At 30.6% G+C, this 12762-nt stretch overlaps 1 pseudogene; it reads left to right on the forward strand.

Annotated features, from left to right (window-relative positions):
• LOC104707151 lies at window positions 4014-5027 on the forward strand (annotated as a pseudogene).

Below are 12762 nucleotides of genomic sequence, written 5' to 3' on the forward strand. Positions count from 1 at the left end.
CACTATCGTAGACGACATGAGCACCGTTTAGCTTAATTAAACTCTGATCTTCGATCGGAATCCGGTGAATGAAGATGATTTTGATGTGGATTTTTATGGTATTGGAATCAATCGATCGATTTGGCACTTAATTGAAAAGATCTGAGAACGGAAATGAATATCTCAGCTTGGAATTTTCACTGTAACATTCGTCGGAGCTTTGAGATTTAAAATTCATGACAATGATTTTAGAAATTTTTTTTTTAATTAAATAATAATCTCAATATATAAATACTAATTTTGGAAACTTTGAACATGTGTGCTAATGTTGAAAGAAAAACTTAGAAAAATGCTATTATAGGGTATTTCACTAATTTTAAAGATAATATTATAGTTTTATGTTTTACTAGGTTGGTACTCTCGCTACGCCGCAGGTTGTTTTTAATTTATTTTATTTTTTTACGTTTGAATTCATAATTTATTTCAAGTTGTTTGAAATCAATTAGAGAAGGTGTTTTGTCTAACTAAAGTATATTTTTACATTTTAATATATTGTGAAACAATTGTATAATCTATAGAAAGTATAATTATCATTTACTAAAAAAACAAAATTATTATAATTTCTCACGTTCAGGACTATTGTATGTAAGGTTGATTTTTATCTTGATTTCTAATAAATTGTTCTTTTATCAATTATTATTGAAATTTATTCTATATTTTTTGAATAAAAAGAGATGTAAAACATAGTTGAAAAAAGAGTAGCGAATAATACATTAAAATGCAGCAAAATCAGAACATTCAAAGAAAAGTACTTCGCTCATTTTGAACATGAGTTTCACAATTTTGCCTCAACGCTATTTTTTAAATCAGAAAAGAGAAGAAATAGTAAATAGTTCTAGTTAATGTACTCAGCTCCAGATAAATAGTTCTACTCCCATATTGCATTGTTCAAAAGTTACAATAACAAAGGATTAAAGACAACAAAATGGAGCTTTGAAACAGATAAATTATGTCCAAATCACATCAACTTTCCAAACACTATTCTCCACTTTCACCTGCAGTTTAAGAAGAAAACTCAGGTCTAGTTCACACTGAGAGAAACCAAACATCAGTTTTTCGAGAGACAAAATAATATTCTATTCTAGAAGTAATCAAAATAGGTTAAAAGAGAAAAACATTCATGATTGGACTGTGACAATTCATTTAATGCTTAACATATTATTATAGTATGTAGAAATAGGTAGTTGTTTACTGTATAAGTGAGCAACAGTTGAACAATACCAAAGTGCTTGTAAGAGTTTGGTTGACGAGGTTGTTGATCTCTTTGTTGCATTGAACCTACCGAAATATTGCCATTTCGAGCTCCCTTACTATTTTTTCCAAAATAAAGTATCAATACAATTTAAAAAGCAAGTCTAAGGTCTTAAATCCAATCTCAACAAGTCATCCAAATACTTTAAGTTACTATAAGTACATTACTCTCGTGAAATTACCTGCAACCTCAACACTATATAACACCATCCCCCATATGATGAAAGCACTATTTAACACCCTCTTCCATCTGCTGAAAACTCACCAACTACCATGAGCTTACCTGCAACCTCACCAAAAAACAATAAAGCTTCCAAAGTTATCACAAAAACGATTAAATCTCAATAAACCATTTAGCCAACAAACAGAAAAACAAAAGCATAAAAAGATTAGAACCAGCTTTTTGGTCTCTTTGACGAGAAGCTTGAAGTAGACATCAACGGACTAAGGAGCAGTAGAAAAAACACATTTCAATTGATAGGGCCAATGTTCAGTTCAGTGATGTGCACCAATGTTTCTCAATTTGATGTCACCACAACCTCAGGTCATTCCTTCTTCTCCACCTATTCAACTGTCTGAGAACACCTCTGATACACATGAGGAAAAACATAACAGAATAATCCTCCGTGGTGGTCTTTCTGTATCTGATTTTAATCTTACCAAAGGGCATAACAACTCAAGCAACGAGAACCTCCGGGACACCAAGAGTCCAAGCCTGTATCACAAGAACCTGACAGATGAAGTCAACACCCATGTAGACTTAAATTCACCATTTCTATAGCTCTTGCTAGCACAATTTGAAATCATCAAACACTAAATTCAGTTGTAAATTTCTAACTTGCCTTGTTAGCAGTATTTGTTAGCTTTCACGAACAACTTCGAGATTGAGAAGACATAGTAAGAGGAACGGGGTTTGACACTAATGATTCTAGCTAGGAGTCGTTGCAAAGTGAGAGTCGTTAGCATCCTCCACTTCACTGTCCGATTTGGAGACTGAAGATGAAGATGAAGAACCTTACATTGCCTCTACAGGTCGCCCACAAACCCGCAGTTCGCGACGGGCATGACCGCGTAACCTGCATTCCAAACGGATAGAGTCTGCGAGACCCGCAAAATTTTGGGCTTCAAAAGCAAGGCCCATACCCGACCCGTTATATCACTTACTGGGTTATGTCCGCGGGATAAAGGCTCAATTAACATCTCTATTCCTAAGGTCAGAGAATGTGTGAATAAAGAGAATGATGTGGAAGAAAATAAATCTTAGGTGTATTAATCGAAATGTTTTAATTGGCTACTGATTTTAATTGATGTGTCAAGCCATACTTTAATATTGAAGCTGATGTGTCAGATGAGGAGAGCAACACAATCTTCTTTATATTGATTTGATATTTTTTATTAGAACTATATATTTTTATTTTATTATTAATTAAGTAATAACCTGAAAGTTCTTCAACTAATTTATATTCAATTTTTGGTTTTATTGTTAGGCGATCTATCCAGATTAACACTTAGGCTGCAAATGGTGATTAACAAACTGAACCAGCTGAATAGGTTGAACAATGATGGACTGAATGAGCTGAATAAACTGCAGAGAAATAAATTAGTATGCTAAATGGTGACCATTAAGTTGAATAGCTGAATATAAAAATATAATATTAATAATATATCTATAATAGTATCTGAAATTATATATATATATTTAAATATTAGAAATAAAAATTTTAAAAAATTAATATATTATTAACTCTTATTTGGAAATAAATATTTTATTACAAAATATTACATAAAATAAAATCATACGTTGCTGACGAAAACTACGTCGACTTGCAGACCATATTTGCTCAATAATTTGATCATGGACGATCTTCATATAGTTACTCATGGCTACAATTGTTTATGAAAAAAGTGTTTAGCTTATAGGTATTTTTTAAAAAAGATATATCTAGGATCTGATTTTAGTTTCGATTTTAATCAATAAAAATAATTATTCAAAAGATTTTAAAATGCAGCTTATTTTGCCTACTAGAATATCTTTTATTTGTAACAAATAATGCTAATTTAAATTATATAGTTTAATATTAAAAATTAAATAATGTGAAAAAATTTGCAAACAAAAAAAATATAAGTGAATGATTCGTTTGTTACATATTTCAAAAATTATATATATATATATATATGTAATGATTAAATATAATTTAAAAGCAGATTTTTAAACTCACAATCTTTGACTTTCCTCTAGATTATTGAAATAACAATCTAGATTCCACGATTGTTGTTAAATGATATTTTTTTAAAAAGCCAAAAATATTAATATAATATATAAATTGAATAAATATATATATTTTTTAGTTTTCATCTCGCTCAATCTATTCATCTCCTATTTTGTGGTTGAACAATTTTCAACCAAAAAGTATTATTTTCCAGCCACAGGATGAAACCCAATTAATGTAGGTTGAAAATATATTTATGTTAAATGGTGATTTTTTTGCTGAACAAGATTAAAAAGTACATTCAACTCATTCAACCTCGTTGAACTACAACCATTTGCATTTGCAGCCTTAGTGAATTTTTGAATAAGGGTTGTGAACCAATGTCTTGTGATGGTGAAGTAAAAAAAAATGAATTTGTGGATCTTAAAACTAAAATCATGGGCCGAATCATTTGATCGATAATAAAGGCCCAAAAAGTCCGTTAAGAATATGAAGAAAAAATCGGATGATCTGACAAAAATGGTGAACAACGCAAATGGCGGCGGCGATATCAGCGACTTTGGTGTTCGCTGCAAGACGTCGTCCTTTGGCCCATAGTTTATCGTCTTCCTCGACACCAACAAACACGAGAAGGCTTGTTCTATACTCTAAACCTGGATGTTGTCTCTGCGATGGTCTTAAAGAGAAGCTTAACGCTGTCTTCTCTCTCTCCTCCGGTTCCGATTCACTCAACGACGTTGTTCTTCAGGTCTCACTAACCTTAAATCTCGCCTTTTTTTCATAATTTAGTATGATTTTATTGGTGAATTGAAGATTCTAGATTGATTAAGTGGATACATATGAACATGAATTTGATTTTGTTGGGAATTGTTAGATTATGGGGAATCATTGTGGTTCTGAAAATGGTATTAGTGCTTCGTTGACGATGATTTAACACAATGTCGAGTCGGAAGCAATGATTTCTAAAAGAAATTTGAAATTTGGGAGTGACTCCTTTGTGAGATTGATGTGATTTTGCATTGTTGTTAGGTAAGGGATATCACTACGAATCCCGAGTGGGAACGAGCTTATCAGTATGAGATACCGGTTTTGGCTATAGAGAACTCTGATGGCAAAGAGGTTTGTGTGTGTTGTTCAGTTCTTAACCCAAAACCCTTCTTTGTTGTGTAGAAACTGTAAAAGATTTCATATCCAATGATTACGTTATGGTAGGAAATTTTGCCGAGGTTATCTCCACGTTTAAGTGCGGAATCATACAGAAGAAGCTACTTTCTGCCTTTAGTTGATCAATTACGTGCACGACAGCCAAAAAAAAGAAAAGAAGAAAAAGTGTGTAAGTTTGTACTCGTATCTGTGCTACTCACTAGGCACGTAGCAGCTACTTTCATCTGCAAGAACCGTGTCTTTTCTCTTCATACTTTATTGCTTTATATGAATGACCAGTTTCCTACGCTAGCCGCATTTTTGCTTCTTTGACTAATCCATTAATTTTTGTGAATTTGCTAGAATTGTCGCCATAGTTTTCTTTTTTCCTTTCTCTGTACTGTTATTGTTAGCTTTTGGTTTTGATTGTTGCCAATACTATGACGTCTACTAGGCACTNAAAAAAAAAAAAAAAAGAAGAAAAAGTGTGTAAGTTTGTACTCGTATCTGTGCTACTCACTAGGCACGTAGCAGCTACTTTCATCTGCAAGAACCGTGTCTTTTCTCTTCATACTTTATTGCTTTATATGAATGACCAGTTTCCTACGCTAGCCGCATTTTTGCTTCTTTGACTAATCCATTAATTTTTGTGAATTTGCTAGAATTGTCGCCATAGTTTTCTTTTTTCCTTTCTCTGTACTGTTATTGTTAGCTTTTGGTTTTGATTGTTGCCAATACTATGACGTCTACTAGGCACTTAACTTGTTCAGTTTCTTTATAACCATTTATATTATGTTGTTGCTTTCTTCTAGTGTCGAAAAGAAAAAGGCTTGATGAACTTTCTTTTGATCATGAAAGGTATTGTTGTTGGCAAATTTGATTGTGAGGTTAGAGGTTTCCTCAGAAGAAGTCTTTACATTATTACGTTAATCATTTTGAATTTAAACATCTCTATGACTTTCACGGAACTGCCAGTCCTTAATCAACTAGTTTGATTTGTATATCTTTCCGCATTTATCTACTTTTTAGTATAGATTGCGATTTGTCAAGCAACACTAATTTTTCTTTCCATAACTTTCATGACTGACCATGATGTTGTGTGCAATGTCATTCCCAATATAGGTGCTTTCGAATTAAACACCTTGCAACTCAGAATTCTATTTCTCTATGTCAAACTGAAAGCAAGTTTGCTTATGTAAGCTTTCATTATCTTGGGATAAAATATCTGCTAGTTGTTCAATCATTTAGGTCTCTTATGTTATTTGTCGATCACTCTGGTTTTATGATCCCTTTCTCGCTCTTCTCAACAAATATATTACTACATTCATACTATGATAACATATTACTATATTAGACGAAAAAAGCTGGGGCATTTGTGTTGAGTGACAACAATGGTTAAGAAAATTGATTTTGTATATAATAGAGATCCTGATGGTCCTCAGCCTAAAATGGTCCCTGCATCTACGACATATTTTCTTCACTTGTCACCTTCATTGTAAATGTATCTACCTGATAAGCCTTTTTACATGTTATAAAAAATCTGTATCGATCAATTAGTGGTTGCATCTTTTGGCTGTATTATTTAGTAGAAGAGCCATAGGATTTTGGTTTCGTGGAAAGAATCAGTCTTGATCATATACTCATCATGTTCGTTAGTGCAAAATCTAATATTTGCTTGAAACAAAACATCTTTTTGTTTAGTTGAACAAAAAGTTTGATGATAGTGTCGTATCTTGAATTATTCATTCTCTCTTTTTTTTTTTCTTATCATTCTTTCTTTAAAAAGTATTGTTTTATAATCTTTATAGGGTGGGTGATAAAAGCAATTAGCTAGCTTTTAGGCATACTCTTGTGTATCTAGTTGGTACAAGTAATATGCATTTCCGCATAATCTGTTTCTATATTTTCCTCATTGGCAATGGACGGATTAGCCCGATTACGCATATGATGTTATCCTTGAAGTTAGTAGATAATTTCCTGCGAGCTAGGTTTGATTGTTCTATATCTTTTTTAAGTTGTCGATGTGAATTCTTAACGCGTATCAAATTTGAACTTTGGAGACAATTTCTTACCTATTTTACACCATAGTGCATTGTGAAGTAGCAATGGTTTGGTAAGATAAGAAAGCAAATAACATCATTGTTCACAATAATCATATAGTTGTGGAGATCTTTTTTGTTTTTTTGTTTTAACCTTAGTTTGACCAAGAGCTCAAAATCATATTTATATCCTCCTATTCATGAGGATAAAGTTGGCCAATCTTTTGTTACTGATATATAAATCTTTTGTCACCACCTTAATACGATACTGTTTTCCTAAACTATTTAATTAATTTGTGTTTTGGAATTCTAAATAATGCTTTATTTCATCTCTCACTTTGATATATCAAGTTCTAATGTATTTTTCTTCTTATAATGTACAGTATAGTGTAAAATTGTGGAAACTCGTATATTGGTTTTCTGCACGTTTCTAAGTTGTAAGTTATTGATATTTTACAAACTCAGAAAAGAACACACTTATGTAACAAAAAAAAATTTATAATTAAAATTTTACTTACACTGAAAAAAAAAATTGTGGAAAGAGTAAAATTGCCGTATGTTATGGCATTTATACATCGTTTATACGATGTTTCTGAAACGTGTATTTAGGAAATCCTATGTATATTATATACTGTCACTTGGTAAAGTTCCTCCAGCCAATCATAAGTAGGGTTTGATGTATTTGAGAATATTCTAGATACCAAATCAAATTATTCACATGATAAATTATTGACTGCACAAAGATATAATATAAAGTAAAATATATTATTTTAATGGCAATCTAATAAGACCAACAATATTGATCTGCTTTAAATCATTCCGCATGTATATAACCTCAATTATGAGTATTATTCCTGTGTGAACCAAAATTCTGCGTTTTGGGGATGGGTGTCGGTCGACACCATTTATTTTTGGTTCGACTAATTCAATTTAATTAGAGAAAACCATTGAACCGAGATACTTAAGTGTTTTGTCGACCAAGAAGGGTTTTGGAAAAGTTCTTTTGTCGCCGCTTAACGTTTTTGAGAGAAAAAGAGAGAAAGAAGAGTTCTTGAGTTTTTGGGAGATTTGTTGGCTTTTCTTGGGAGATTTGGAGCTAGGAAGGAGGTAGAAGCTTGCTAGGAAGGTTGATTTTGTTGTTGTTGGTCAGAATTTTCCTGCAAAGAGGTGAGTGCATGACCATGGATTATCTAACCTAAGATCTCTAGTTCCCTTTGAGTTTTCTATGGCTCTTCGTGACTGCTGCAGCTGGGTTTTGCTTCTAGGGATGCTTGGAGCGGATTGGAGAAGATTGGAGGCGAGATTCGGAGTTTCTGATCGAAGGAAATTGATGTTCGACATCGGTGTCGATCAACACCAGTTGGGGTGTCGGTCGACACCAACGCGAGGACGGCTCGATAACTTTGGCGAGTGTCGATCGACACCATGTGGAGGTGTCAGTCGACACCACTAGGGTTTCGGGTTTTGTCGAGCACATGTTAGTGTCGATCGACACCATCTGGTGTCGGTCGACAACCTTCTTCAGTTACGACGATGGCGTGTTGCTTTGGTTATTGCCTGGTTTGTTTATATTGTTTGTTGATTGTGACATGTAGAGATCTTATTGCTTGTGTGTATAGCTCAGTAGATGGCAGGATTGCCTCACTGAGTGTTTATCAAATACTCATGCATCTCAATTTGTGTTTGTGGTGCAGGTAAAGACAAAATGTGATCGTGGAATCATGACAATGAAGAGGAGGATGTTCTAGGGCCTCGATCTGTTGTTGTCTGACATTGCTAGGTTGCTAGAGTTGGGTCATTAGAACATTGTTAGGTTGCTGGTTCTATGTTTCCTGTTGTTTGAATACTGAATATTGTTTATGGTTTAATACTGGTTATTTATTATTGGTTATTGGATTATTGGTTATTTATTGGTATTGTTATACGTTGTTGTATGTGTTTGTGGTTAGGTGGCTAGTGGGTATGAGACCACTAGTTGTAGAGTATTTATTATTATTATTATTTATTATTTATAAAAAAAGTGGTCGGGTCGTTTCATCTACCCTTAAGCACTCTCTTAAATCACACAAACTTTTCATTTACTCATCTACATGTACATCAATTCGCTATTCTCACCATCATTTTTTTTATACTCCCTATGTATTAGAATAGATGATGTTTTAGAAATTTATCGTGTATCACAAAGATAGATTTTCTCTACTTTTTATTAATTAATGATATGAAATTGTAGATTTCAAGATTCATTAATTGAGAATTTAAAATTTTAATGAACTACAATTGGTTAATAGATATGAAAAATATGTTATTATATATAAAAATACCTTCATGACTAAACATTAATTATTTTTTAATCTATGTGAAAAACTTAAAAAATCATCATTTCTGATAAGTAGTTATATAAGTCTCGATCTGATATCTACAATATGGATTATTTTGTAGGTTTGATGAACCTATTGTTCATTTTATGCATATATACTTTTTTGTGTGTCAAAAGAAACGATATTTTAGCTTTACTAAAAGTGATATTTATATTTCCAGTAAAGATTTAAGTACTTACATGTAGTAGTTAGACTAATAATTAGTCCTTTGTTATTAACTAGTAAGTTTTAAAGTTTTCAAAGGTTAAGAAAACGAATCAAAATTTATTATTATAAATGTAAAATTTGATGAGAAATGTTTTATTTTATTAATTTGTTTTTTGAATTTTTGTAATGCACCATCATTAATTAATAAAAATGCATCTAATCTTTTTTAAACCTGTTATAATTTTAAAATAAAAAATCTAAAATTTAGATTAAATAGGAAACATAATACATCCCCTCTATATTAACAGAGAAGCACTCTCACTAAAGAGTTGAGGTGTCGCGCTCACAGATCTTCTGTACTTTTTTAATAAGTGCACTTACTTCTCATTATTATTTACATATATATGTCATTGAAATATATGAGGCAATATTTTTTTCTATTAGTTTTTTTTTTAAATGAAAGTTTTAATCAACTATAAAAATCCAAAAATGTATTTAATTATCACTTTCATAATCTATTTAATTATTAAAAGTAAATTACATTTCACAAAAAAATATAAACCATTTATTTAATTTTTTGAAATGCTAAAGTTATTCTCCTATCCTATTTTGAAAAAGTCTATTGACTATTCAAATATATTTAAAATCTTTAATTGAAGAAATTATCACAATAATCATAAAATTAAATTACATACCACAAACAATTTAAACTTATTCACCTATTTAACTTTTTGAAACGCAAAACTTATTCTCCGGTTTAAAAAAATCAGATAACTATTCAAGTATAATAAAAATTAAATATCACAATATAATATTAAAAATAACTAACATTTCACAAACAATTTTAAATCTGTTCATGAATTTAAATTTTTGAAAAACAAAATTTTTTTTGTCTCCTATTTAAAAATTCTAATGACTATTACAATATATGTGACTCAGCAATCTTAGCATGGTATCTATGTTACTGAATTTTTTGAAAACCCTAGACAATCAGTTTTCCCTATAAATTTTCAAGAGAACTACACTTTGATTATTTACCACTTTTTATATATTTTCCCATTGCATTTTTACATTTTGGATTAGTTTAAATTAAATTGATTCGTCAAAAAAATATTGCTTTATTTATTTAATGGCATAGTGATGTAAATAACAATGTGAAACATAAAAGATGTGAATTTGATTTAGAAACACAAAAAGACATCAAAACCTACTCCACCACATTGAAATTCTTTTTCACGTTTTAATATTTCATAAGTGAAACGTATTTTTTACACAAACAAATCTTAAATCTCAAATAATAATATTATCCATAATATTTTATTTGAACTGATTTATCCTACACTATGTGCGGGTTGGTACCTAGTGAGTATTTAAACTAAGTTTTACAAGTTTTCTTAACAGTGTGCATTCAAGCAAAACTTCTTTTATTTTTGTACAGATGGAGTATATGTTACCAAATCAATGTTAATTTGCTCAAACATTAATAAATAAATCTATTAACCTTTTCTTGCTAAAGATAAATAATTGGCCTCAATTCTTTAGATCTGATAATCATTTTAATTACATCTTTTAATACTCATATATATACGATGGTTTATTTGTAAAATAAATAATTATCATTTTCTTTTCATTTTAACTAAGATTGACGCAGAAGTGAACTTTGTTTATCAAGACTAAGATTAATAAACTAATTTGAACTGTTTCAAATATCATACAAAATACTAAATTACACCATTTTTTTAATATATAATATAGATATGAAAAGAAATGTTGAGTGGGTGCAGTACTCTTCTTGTTATACGTAAAACAGAATGGAGACTTTCTTTCATGTTAAAGGAAAAGTATTGGGGATAAGGAAGTCCATATAATGCATGCTTAATACACAGCAACCACCAAACCACACTTTCAAGTTTCAAGCGCCCATTTCTTTATGTCTTCATATGACTCTCTCTCTCCACATATTTCGAATATTCAAAGATTTCGAAAATTTTGATATATACATGTAATTTCTTAGCTGAAAAAAAAATATCAGTGAGTTGAAGGAAAATGCAATTGTCAGATTACTTTTTTCGTATAGAAAAGCAGTACAAATTAAGTATCTTCGATAGTGAAGCCCATATCTTAACTGTCATTAGCTCCAGGGGGCAGATTCATAAATCTAAAAAGAGAAAATATGGATGATAATATATTTTTTAAAAGATATATATGAAAAATTATGGGTTAATGGTGGTGAGCATCAAGTAGTATTCATACGTGGTTAAGAAAGAGAAGAAAATGAGGAGATGGGAACAAACACATGGAACTCCACTCTTTTAAGTATTTGTGATTAATGCAAGTAAGGTACCCCCACTAGCCCTTTCAATTCCTCATAATTGAATACTTAATCATCATTCACTTTCTATTTTCATTAATATATATACAACAATTTATCCACAAAATTAACTCTTATTTTCTTTTTAGCATTGCCTACAAAGTGCCAATTATATACAAAAATTAGACATCACAATAAAAAGGTCCGCTAGAAGAAAATTTCTAAACAAAAGACAACAAAGATTCGATGAAGTGTGTCTTAATCCGGTTCAACCCTGAATCCTAAAATCAACATGTGTCATAAGTTCGAAATATGTTCTTGAATTGTTTTCTCCTCCATATGTATAAGTTATTGGTATCACAGTGATCACTAGTACTGTCACTAGTAAGAGTCAAGTTTATATGAGTCACAATGATTTCACTTCCAATAATTTGTGATAAGAACCCTATATAATATAAGTCTTGTTTTCTTAATAAATTATTTTTTAAATCAAGCCTAATGATATCATGAATGGGTGGACAATTCTAATTTCAAAGTGGTGCATTAATTATATTCCTATTAACTTTAAATAGGTTTTTGGGTTTTCAAAGTAGTGCATTAATTATATTCCTATTAACTTTAAATAGGTTTTGCAAAGATAATCTTCAAGCCAAAGTTCAAGAAAACACTTTACTTAGTAGACTTCCATGTTTTCTAACTTTTGTTCGTAGTTTGTCGGGATAACGGTAGCATTAAATATATTGGGAGGATCCATATATAAGGCAATTAGAAATTACTTAATACCCAATTAACTAAAGCACCAATAGGATTCATATATATTTGGGTATTATGATGTAAAGTGGGAATGGAAAGAACTTGAGAAAACTTGATTTTATCGAACATGTATTTTATCCACTTAGGCAATGGCCTTTGTATACACGATTACAATATTTTAAATAATTTTATATGATTTTGACGATTTTAAATGAATTGAAAAAAATTGTTATTGTTTTTTGTAAAAAATTTCAAAGTCTAGTTAAAACCATCAGATTTATATTTTTCAGTGATTTAACGTATTTTCCAAATTACTAGTTCAAAAACACTAAAATTAACAAAACTTTTTAAAATATAGTATAATTAAATAACATCACTAATACATTTATTCATGTTTTATTGAATATTAAATCCCATGTTTACCTTATGCTCAATTAATTACGGACTAGTATTGATTCTCACAATTAGTCGACAACATTTTTTTTTTTTTT

This window comes from Camelina sativa, chromosome 8, assembly GCF_000633955.1.
Source record: "Camelina sativa cultivar DH55 chromosome 8, Cs, whole genome shotgun sequence".
Taxonomy (NCBI): domain Eukaryota; kingdom Viridiplantae; phylum Streptophyta; class Magnoliopsida; order Brassicales; family Brassicaceae; genus Camelina; species Camelina sativa.